Source organism: Artemia franciscana, unplaced genomic scaffold (assembly GCF_032884065.1).
Source record: "Artemia franciscana unplaced genomic scaffold, ASM3288406v1 Scaffold_320, whole genome shotgun sequence".
In the NCBI taxonomy this organism is placed as follows: domain Eukaryota; kingdom Metazoa; phylum Arthropoda; class Branchiopoda; order Anostraca; family Artemiidae; genus Artemia; species Artemia franciscana.
The window spans coordinates 385407-395664 of NW_027063873.1; positions in this window are offsets into that span (position 1 = coordinate 385407).

Here is a 10258-nt window from a genome sequence, read left to right on the forward strand (position 1 = left end):
CCAGGCGGGAAAGAGAGCGAGGGGTGTACGCCTCTCCCCTTGAAAAGATGGTAGATTTTTGGTTGGGACCGTTTGCTCTGGTTTGGATTGGGACGAAAGTCATTTTTTTTATTGGTTTTTATGGCACTTGGTATTAACCAAGTGACTTATAGCGAGCGAAAATTCTGTCGGTCGGTCTGTATGTCTGTCCTGGTTTTGCTGGTTTAAGCTATTCCAGATAAGCTACGACGATGAAATTTGAAGGATGATTTATTTTGTGAGGAACAATTAGTGACAGTACTAAAATGATTAAAACATGATAATGCCCCATGTGCTGATAATTGGTAAAAGGGGTTCTTAAATATGGTGGTATATAATTTTTAGACTAGGAGATACAGTAGACAAAACTTTAAGAGAAGAACAGTGTGCTTTTAGGAAGCATAGAGAATGTACACAGTTTTACTGAGACATTAATAATTAAGAAGTGCCTGAGTTATCGAACACCTTTTGTCGTCATTTCTATATATTATGAACAATGGTTTGATTCAGCTTATTGAAGACCTTTAGCAAAGGTATTGTCTTTTTATGATGTAGCCTAACAAACAAATACTTCAGAGTAATCAGTGCTAGCAAAAGAGGTTAGTAGCTGGTATTGTTCAAAATCAAGAGTTAAGCAGTTTTGTGTTCTCTGCCTATTTGGATAGATTATTTTGATGAACTTGGGCCTAAGAAAATAAGCAAAGGCTAATGTAAAACATGGAAACAATGGAAGTAAACATTTCTTGGAGTTAGATTTTGTTGATGATTTCAGCATCCTAGATGAAAGTATGAGGAAAATGAATGAGCTTCTCGACGTTTTGCATGTTCAGGGTGCTACATTAGGTTTGAAAATTAATGTTTAGTTGACTAGGTTGCTAAGGCTAGGAGTAAGTCAAAATGAACAGGTGACACTGAACATCGAATTCAGAATGAACAGGTAACGAAACATTGATCAAGCAGACAGCTTAATTGACCTAGGTAGTAGAATTGGTAAAAATGGTGGATGCATTGAAAATATTAAAAGCTAAATACCTAAGTCCCAGGATATTTTTCTTAAGTTGAAAAAATTTGGACAGAATATGAAGAAAAGTCTTCAAGCCCAGATTAGAATATTGGAAGCTAATTTGATGATAGAGTTAAGTATGGTTCTGAAGTATAGCTGCTTCTAAAAACAGGAAGATTTTAAGATGCTTTCCAGAGAAATTGCCAATAGATTGTTTTGGGTACCCAACTGACTGACCATATTTCAAACAGTAGGCTATACAAAAATGTGGTTCTAGTTTGTGTACCTATTATTTGTTTCCTGTATATTTGATGGTAAGACCAATTTGGTCTCAGTGGTAAGAAATGTAAGGGATTTAACAACTTCACAACTTAACAACTTGAGCGTTTAATCGAAGCGAGGGAACAAAACCAAAGTGTTGCGAGTGCTCTCGCAACACTTTGGTTTTGTTTTGTCTTGCAACACTTTTGGTTTTTGCTCTCGCAACACGGTTGCCGCATCACCTCACGTTGGCCTTGCAACGTAGATCTAGTTTTTTTCTTACTCTTAATTGATTCATTCCTTATAGTATATACGGAATGTGTGTATTATATTCGATTTTAAGTACATATAAATTGAAATTGAAATATCCAATTAGTATTTACGGATGATATTGTAATTGTTTTTTGGTTGCCACAATAGACTATTATTTTTTTTTGCCAAGTCTGTATAAAACATTGTGGGTAAAACGAATCAGATATACCAAATTTTTGAAACAAAACTGAATATTTGGTATTAAATTCTGAACTATAAAATATAAGAATAAATTATATGATTGTACCAGCAATTATTTCCTAGTCAGCGCTACCTATGTTTGAGATGTATGCTTTTTTTTAAAGAATATAGATGGCAATATCAAATTGTTATAAATGACTGATCTGTTGTATTTCCAATCCTAATGTGCCATCACAACTTTATGCTAGTATTGTTTGGATAAAACTAACGAGTGAGTATGATCTCTGAATACAAAATCCATATTTCTTGTTGCTTCAACTCAAACCTTAATAATTAAAATCAGTTGTTGCTAGAACCAAAGTTATTTTATCAACATTTTCCTTTTCTCTGTGATTTCATTTATATTGTAAACATATCAATAGCATTTACCCTAATTCATCTTTTCAAGTAAATAGATGTCACTTCGTTTAAAAGGAAAGTAAAAATTCCACACATACTATAATTTTTGTAATCCTCGATCACTCTTTATCTGGGTGTTATATGCTTTCAAAATTCGATCTATAATCTCTATAGTTTGTTGCATATACTACTTGTTTTCTTGCTGTGTTTGTTTTATAGTTTTCTTAAAGCAGTAAATGTATATAGTTTTTTGTTTATATTCACTTTTTGCTGTTCAACTTTTAATAAGAATTTTGCAAACTTCAAATTTGAAGGGCCATGTCAAATTCGCAGAATTAACATTCGATTCTTTGTTTTTTTCTTATTATATTACAAAATTTATAATTTTTTTCTGCAAAAGCTATAGTCAAACATTTCCCAAACTGTTCAATAGCCCTCCCCCTCTTCCGCCAATTCTTTCGGTAACACACTCTTGAGACATATCCTTGTGCCTGAAGACACACGTCTGTACAAAATTGACATATTTTTATAAATTATAATTTCTCTTTCTTATTCCTAGAGACTTCACGTAGTTACAGTTAAATGATATAGCTTGTCTTGAGAATTTCTCCTTTTATATAAACATAAAAAAATTAGTGTAATCTCTTTAATGATTATTACCTTGTAAAATGTACTATCAATGCCTGGTAAAAAGTGAAATTTGAATATAATTAAGAATATCTTATTTTTCAGTAAATGACAGTAGCGCTTTCCGGGCGAAGCTGTTGAGAACAAGGTTGACTCCCTCTCTTCTTTGGGTTTACGTTTATTTTGAATATCAATGTTGCCACTTACTTCCAATACAAAAAACAAGTTTTTTTAACTTTATTTTGGAGTACATGACAGCTAGAGGTTAAAGAATAGGTTGTTTATTTGGGCATCAAGTCTGCACGCTAATAGGGATGTCTAAGCATTCAGAAGATTGTAATTGAAAGGGTAATAAGCAAATAAATATCCTTTTGAGAAGTAATTTAGGTCAGGTAGTACATGTGAAAATTCAGAGAAGACTCATTCAGATAAAAGAAGTTGCAAATCTTCATTATAGGTGAGAAGCTTGAGGTTATGCCAAAATGGAACAAGTACGGTTTAGTTCAGCAAACAGATTTTAAGATAATTTAGAGCCTAAAAAATTCATTTGGCTCAGGGGTAATAAAAGTAGATTTTCTATAGAAGTTTCATTTTCAAGTGGTTAGAACATTGAAACTTTAGGAGAATACAATCAGGTTAACAAGGGTTCGGTGTTTTTAAGTCAAGTTATCTGGAGGTTTGAAGAATGCTAGATAGATTTTTGGGAGTAAACGAATACATGAGAAGAAAGTAGGTGCTTCTAAACGGTTTAGAGCCCGACCGATATATCAGGCTAGTATTGAAGTTAGTGTCATAATCGGATATCCGCAAAAAAAAAAAACAGACAAAAACAAGCTTTTTCTTATGCGCAACTTATCATGAAAATGGTAAGAGATTTTTGTGCTAATTTTTCCTTGTCCAGTCCTTAGAAATGAAGCCACCAGCAAAGTTAACCAGGTGAGTCAAATGAAGTCAAAGCAAATTTGTTGTCAATGCATACCTACATGTCAAATCACAATTGGTGTATCAATATTCGAAATAAATGCTGAGCTCACAAACGTACAATTTCTACCAAAACAACTAAATAAAACACAATAAATCATACGTTTGGTTTGATGAATATTCACTTGCGTGGGTAAGAGATCCATGAATTATTCGATTAAAATCGTGCTATCTAGTTAGGGGCATAGCTAAGGGAGGGGATTTCACTGAGTGGAAAGGGGGGAAGTTCGGTATGTGGTGCCGATACCTCCAAAAACCATTTACATTTGATATCTAGCTTGTGAGTCGAAATTTTTCGGCAATTTTCGGACAATTTTTTGGACACAATCTTCAAATCCCTTCTCCAACCTTAAAATCCTAGTTTTACCTCTGTATCCAAAAAAGGAGAGGAGGAACAGCAGTTTGAATTGACAGCATATTTGATAACAGACTTACAACTTCGACAAGGGATGAAGAAAAGCTTCCTTTAGAGTGATCGTGAAGTAACAGCATTCGTTTGGAAGCATCTCTGCTGTCTACCCTCTTTTGACCCAAGCAAAAGAGATTTCAGCATGGTGGGGAACATTTATGATAACAAACAAAGAGGTTTAAAAGGCGAAAATGCTGAAAAATTGTGATTTGAACTTGCTTTTTTGTTTATTTTTGTGGGTGTGCGTTGCTACGGCCCAATGGAATTTGAAAAATATTATCTTATCAAATACATCGGACTCAGAAAGTTTCATTGAATTGTTTGACATCATTCTATTAGGAAGAATTCAGAAAGTTGAAGTCATATTTCCTGTTAACAGAATAAAGCCACATTTCATACTAGGGACGTTTATTTTCAGAAATCCTCAACAACAGGTGGAACAAACCATGTGGCCTAGGCGTTGTAACGATTGATTTTTCAGTTCATATAAAGAAAAAGGTGGGTGAGCCTCTTTGGGGTAGTTTTAAGCATTTTACCCCAAATAAAAACTAACCAGAAGATAGTTGACCAAGCAGTTGCTGACCAGGCAGCAAACTGACCAAGCAGTTGCTATTCACAGTAATTGAGTCTGACGTAAATATACTTCCCAAAAAGTTCATCCAGCCCATCATATTTTCGTCTTCTAAAACAAGAACTATAATTCTTTAATACTTTTTAACTTTTTCAAGATAAGCTACCGATATCATTTCATAAAATCCAATGATTATACCATGCATACAAGATATTAAAAAAAAAACAGAAAGAGAAATGGAAGGCTATTTACCCTTGGAATGAAAATGTCGCAAACTAAAAGAAAAATATACACCGAGCTGTTTTCTTTTTCCCAAATGTGCTTTGCGAAAAAAAAAGCTTTCCACGAAGTCAGTCCTTAATTTGCAGTGCCCATGGCTATTACTAATTGGCATGATGTTGCTATAAAGGTTTTGATGCAGGTTTTGATGGAAATCTGATGGCAGTCCTGAGACGGATTGATGCCGGCGGAACCTATTGAATGAAATGAAGACAGCACAGATAGGAAACACAGTTCTATAAAATTCAAGTAGGACACTCCTGAAATATAAAATGGTCAGAATTAATTTACAAAAAAAAATCTAAATCACTTTTGTTTTCAAAATCATCGAAAGGAGATGCCGGTAGCAGGTGTTTAATATCTATATTTATCTATTCACGTCCCCCCAAGCCCCCCCCCCCGCGCGCGAAAGTCGTTACGCGCCATATTACTTACCCGCCATTGTAGTTGTGTCCCTATGTCCCACCTGTGAATATAGATAGATATATATATATATATATGTATATATATATATATATATATATATATATATATATATATATATATATATATATATATATATGTTTTTAACTACGTAAAACTTGAGAATATACAACATTCTTCGCTGTCCAATTGTCTGTGCATATAAATAGATTGTCAGGTTTACCAACTCTTGAACATGCAACACATAATTGTCCATGGAAAAACAATCCGTATTCAGATCTATACCTCATGATTCTAATGATTGCCCTTGAGCTTTGTTGAAGGTGATTGCTAATCGACCATTCCTTGTGTCGCCGTCATAATTTATATATCCCCCTGTGCCCCCCGGCGTCCCCGTTGTAGTTGTGTCCCTGTCGTTATTTATATTCCCTGTGTCTCTACGTTGTATTTGTTTGTTATGGAAATGCAGTGTGGTCTTCGTTGCTATTTTTGTCCCAGTCTGTAATTTCTCTTTGAGTGTCCCGGGCGTCATTTACATTCCTTGTGTCCCGGTGTCCCGGTCGTCATTTGTGTCCCAATGTCCCGGTCTGTATATATATTCGTTTTCGAATTGGTCTTTTTTTTAGTTTTTAGTTTTTTACCTTTTTTTAGTTTTTTTAGTTATACCTCATGATTCTAATGATTGCCCTTGAGCTTTGTTGATGGTGATTGCTAATCGAACATTCCCTGTGTCTCCGTCGTCATTTATATATCCCCCTGTGCCCCCCGGCGTCCCCGGTGTAGTCGTGTCCCGGTCGTCATTTATAGTCCCTGTGTCCCGGTCGTCATTTGTATCCCGGTCGTCACTTGTATCCCGGTGTCCCGGTCTGTATATACATTCGTTTTTGAATTGGTATATGATGAAATAAATTTTTGTGTTTTTCCTCTTTTTTTCTTTTTAGTTTTTTTTTTTGGTTTTTACTGTTTTTTTTAGTTTTTTTCTTTTTTCTTTTTAGTTTTTTTTGTAGTTTTTACCTTTTTAGTTATTTTTATTTTTTTAGTTTTGTTTTTCTCCTTTATTTTTTCCTTTTTTATTTTTTTTTCCTTTTTTAGTTTTTCAGTTTTTTTATTAGTTTTTAGTTTTTTTTTCTTTTTAGTTTTTTTGTAGTTTTTACTTTTTTTAGTTTTTTTTACTTATGTCCTGGTCGTCATTTATACTCCCTGTGTCCCGGTCGTTATTTGTGTGCCGGTGCTTTGTTGATGGTGATTGCTAATCAAACATTTCTTGTGTCCCGGTCGCTTTCTCTTTGAGTGTCCCGGTCGTCATTTATATTCCCTATGTCCCGGTGTCCCGGTCGTCATTTGTGTCCCGATGTCCTGGTGTGTAATTTTGTCAATCAACAAACATGACGTCAGTCAACACACAAACATGACGTCACTCGACACACACACAAACACAGACAACTTATTTTTATATATATAGATAGATAGATAGAAGATAAAAAATAAGTTCTGTGTCTGTTGACTGACGTCATGTTTGTGTGTCGACTGACCTCATTGTAAGGATTGAGCATTATGCTGTCATGAAGTTGTTTGTCAACTGACGTCATGCTTTTCGACAGACAAAATTAAAGACCGAGACACCGGGACATCTATATATATATATATATATATATATATATATATATATATATATATATATATATATATATATATATATATATATATATATATATATATATATATATATATATATATATACATATATATATATATATATATATATATATATATATATATATATATGTATATATATGTACATATATAATAAGCTGTATGTTTGTGTTTTGACAGACATCATGTTTGTGTGTCGACTGATGTCATTATAAGGATTGATAATTATGCCTTCATGAAGTTTTTTGTCGACTCACGTTATGTTTGTCGACTGAAGAAATTACAGACCGGGACACCGGAACACAAATGAGAATTCTATAAAAGCTAAAAAACTAAAAAGATAAAAAACTAAAAAAAAACTAAAAAAAAACTAAGAAAAAATGTAAATACTACAAAAAAAACTAAAAACTAATATAAAACTAAAAAAAATAAAAACTGAAAAAGATAAAAACTAAAAAAGGAAAAAACTGAAAACTAAAGGAGAAAAAGAAAGCAAAAAAAAATAAAAATAAAAATAAAAAAGGTAAATGTATTCAAGTCGAAGTAGCTGAGTTGGTAATGCGTTATGTTCCAGGCTTTAGGTCTGAGAGGTTCCAGGTTCAAACCTTGGCTTTAGCATTAATACAAAAGAAGAAAAATAAAATAAAAAAAGGTCAGACCGGGACACACGGAATATAAATGACGACCGGGACCCTCAAAGAAAAATTAAAGACTGGGACACCGGGACACAAATGACGACTGGGACATGTGGGTCGACTGACGCCATGTTTGTGTGTTGACTGAAGTCATGTTTGTCGACTATAAATGAAGACTGGGACATAGGGACACAACTACAACGGGGACACCAGGGGGCACAGGGGGGATATATAAATGACGACGGAGACACAGGGAATGTTCGATTAGCAATCACCATCAACAAAGCTCAAGGGCAATCATTAGAATAATCAGGTATAGATAATCAGGTATATATAGTTGTGTCCTTGTGTCTCACCTGTGATTTATATATATTAATATATATATATATATATATATATATATATATATATATATACATATATATATATATATATATATATATATATATATATATATATATATATATATATATATATATATATATATATAAGCCGGGAAACAGTGAATATATATGACGACCAGGACACAGGGACACAACTACAACAGGGACGCCGGGGGCACAGGGGGATATATAAATGACGACGGGGACACAGGGAATGTTCGATTAGCAATCACCATCAACAAAGCTCAAGGGCAATCGTTAGAAAAATGAGATATAGATCTGAATACAGATTGTTTTCCCATGGACAATTATTATGTTGCATGTTCAAGAGTTGGTAAACCTGACAATCCATTTATATGGACAGACAATGGGACAGCAAAGAATCTTGTATATTCATAAGTTTTATGTAGTTAAAATAGTTTAAATAGTTAAAAATTACAGACAGGGGCACCGGGACACAAATGACGACCAGGACACAGGGAATGTAAATGAAGACCGGAACACATCATATACCAATTCAAAACGAATGTATTCGAGTTGGTAAAGCGTTATGTTCCAGGTCCGAAAGGTTCCATGTTCGATCCTTGGCCTTAGCATTAATAAAAAAGAAGAAAAAAAAACTAAAAAAGGTAAAATACAAAAGAAGAAGAAAAACTAAAAAAGGTAAAAACTACAAAAAAACTAAAAAGAAAATACCAAAAAAACTAAAAAAGCTAAAAAAATTTGGACAAAAATTCAAACTTTAGCGTAAAGAGCAAGGTATTAAGGAAGGGACACTCTTCATAAATGGAGGGGGTAACCGTCCCTCTCATGTAAATCTACTTTGATGAAATTTAATCCAACGTAAAATAAACCTTCTGCCTGTCAAATTCCCTCCAGACAGTTCCATCCACGCTGAGAATCTTCCCTCTGTAAAATTGCTTGCGGACGATTAATAAAGAAAAATTCTCCTTAGCATTCATTCATTTGAATAAGACTGATATCTGTAGTTAGCTTCTTGATCACTCTAGAAATGCCCAGTTCCGTAGAAATTAGCATGAGGATGACGGCACTAGACCCACAGTTCAAACCTGCGGTTTTCTGCTCCATTTCGTGGCCCTTCAGGCAGGAAGCGCAATCGGGGGTTAGGGGCATTAGCATTCTTTTCTAAGTAGTTTCTCGATCGCTCCATATATGCCCCCCTTCCGTAGAAATTAGTATCCGTAGAATAAACACTTAAGGTCCAAACCGACGGTGCTGAGTTCTGTTTTGTGGCCCTTCAGTCAAGAACTACAATAGGGGGGGGGGGCAGCCACCCTGTGCTTTTGCACACCCTTCCTGCTTAACTGCCCAAGATTTCTTCAGGTACCCATTTAAAGATGGATTGACTCTGGCTAAGCTTACAAAATAATGCCACTGACCCCCATCCGAAACCAAAGAACTAGCTATACCAGGGATCAAACCCGTGGCCCTTGAAAAAAGAATTCTCAAACCAGCGAGCCAGCCGCAGAGCCAGGACAGCATTATTTCCCAGAAACCAAACGCTCGGAAAATTGCTCCCAAATAATCCCGCCTGAACATCTCCACATGAAAAATTGGCAGAAACCGTAACACTTCCGGTTTGGCACTGATGTTTTCAATAATTTAGTATTTGCTATTAAAATAATTATAGTATTAAATTCTAGGAAAAAAGGTCAAGGATGCTACACTAGACCCTTAAGGCCTAACTCGGTGGTGCTGATATCCGTCTTTAGGCCCTTCAGCAAGGATTTGCAATAGGGACGGAGGCCCACCATTCTGTGCTTTTGAAGACCCTATCTGATTACCTTCTCCAGGTATCAATTTTGTCACCGGGTAGACTCTGGCTGAGCTAACAGAGTCACGCTACTAACCCCCGTCTAAAACCAAATATTGGATACTCAAGCTCTTCTATCAACAGAATCAAACAGTTGCTCATAATCTATAAAACTGGGAACTAAAGGTGTTTCATAACTCAGGCACTTTGGCTAACATCCTTTACCTTTTCTAAAACCACACTTTCCTTCTCCTAAAACTTTGTCTACAGCATCTCTTAGTCTAGAAAGTATCTTATAACTAGGTAAGGTAATTTGCTATCTACATAGACTCGATAATTATAATTACTCAATAATGCTGCCTTGATAATTACCACCCTCAGTCTTATCA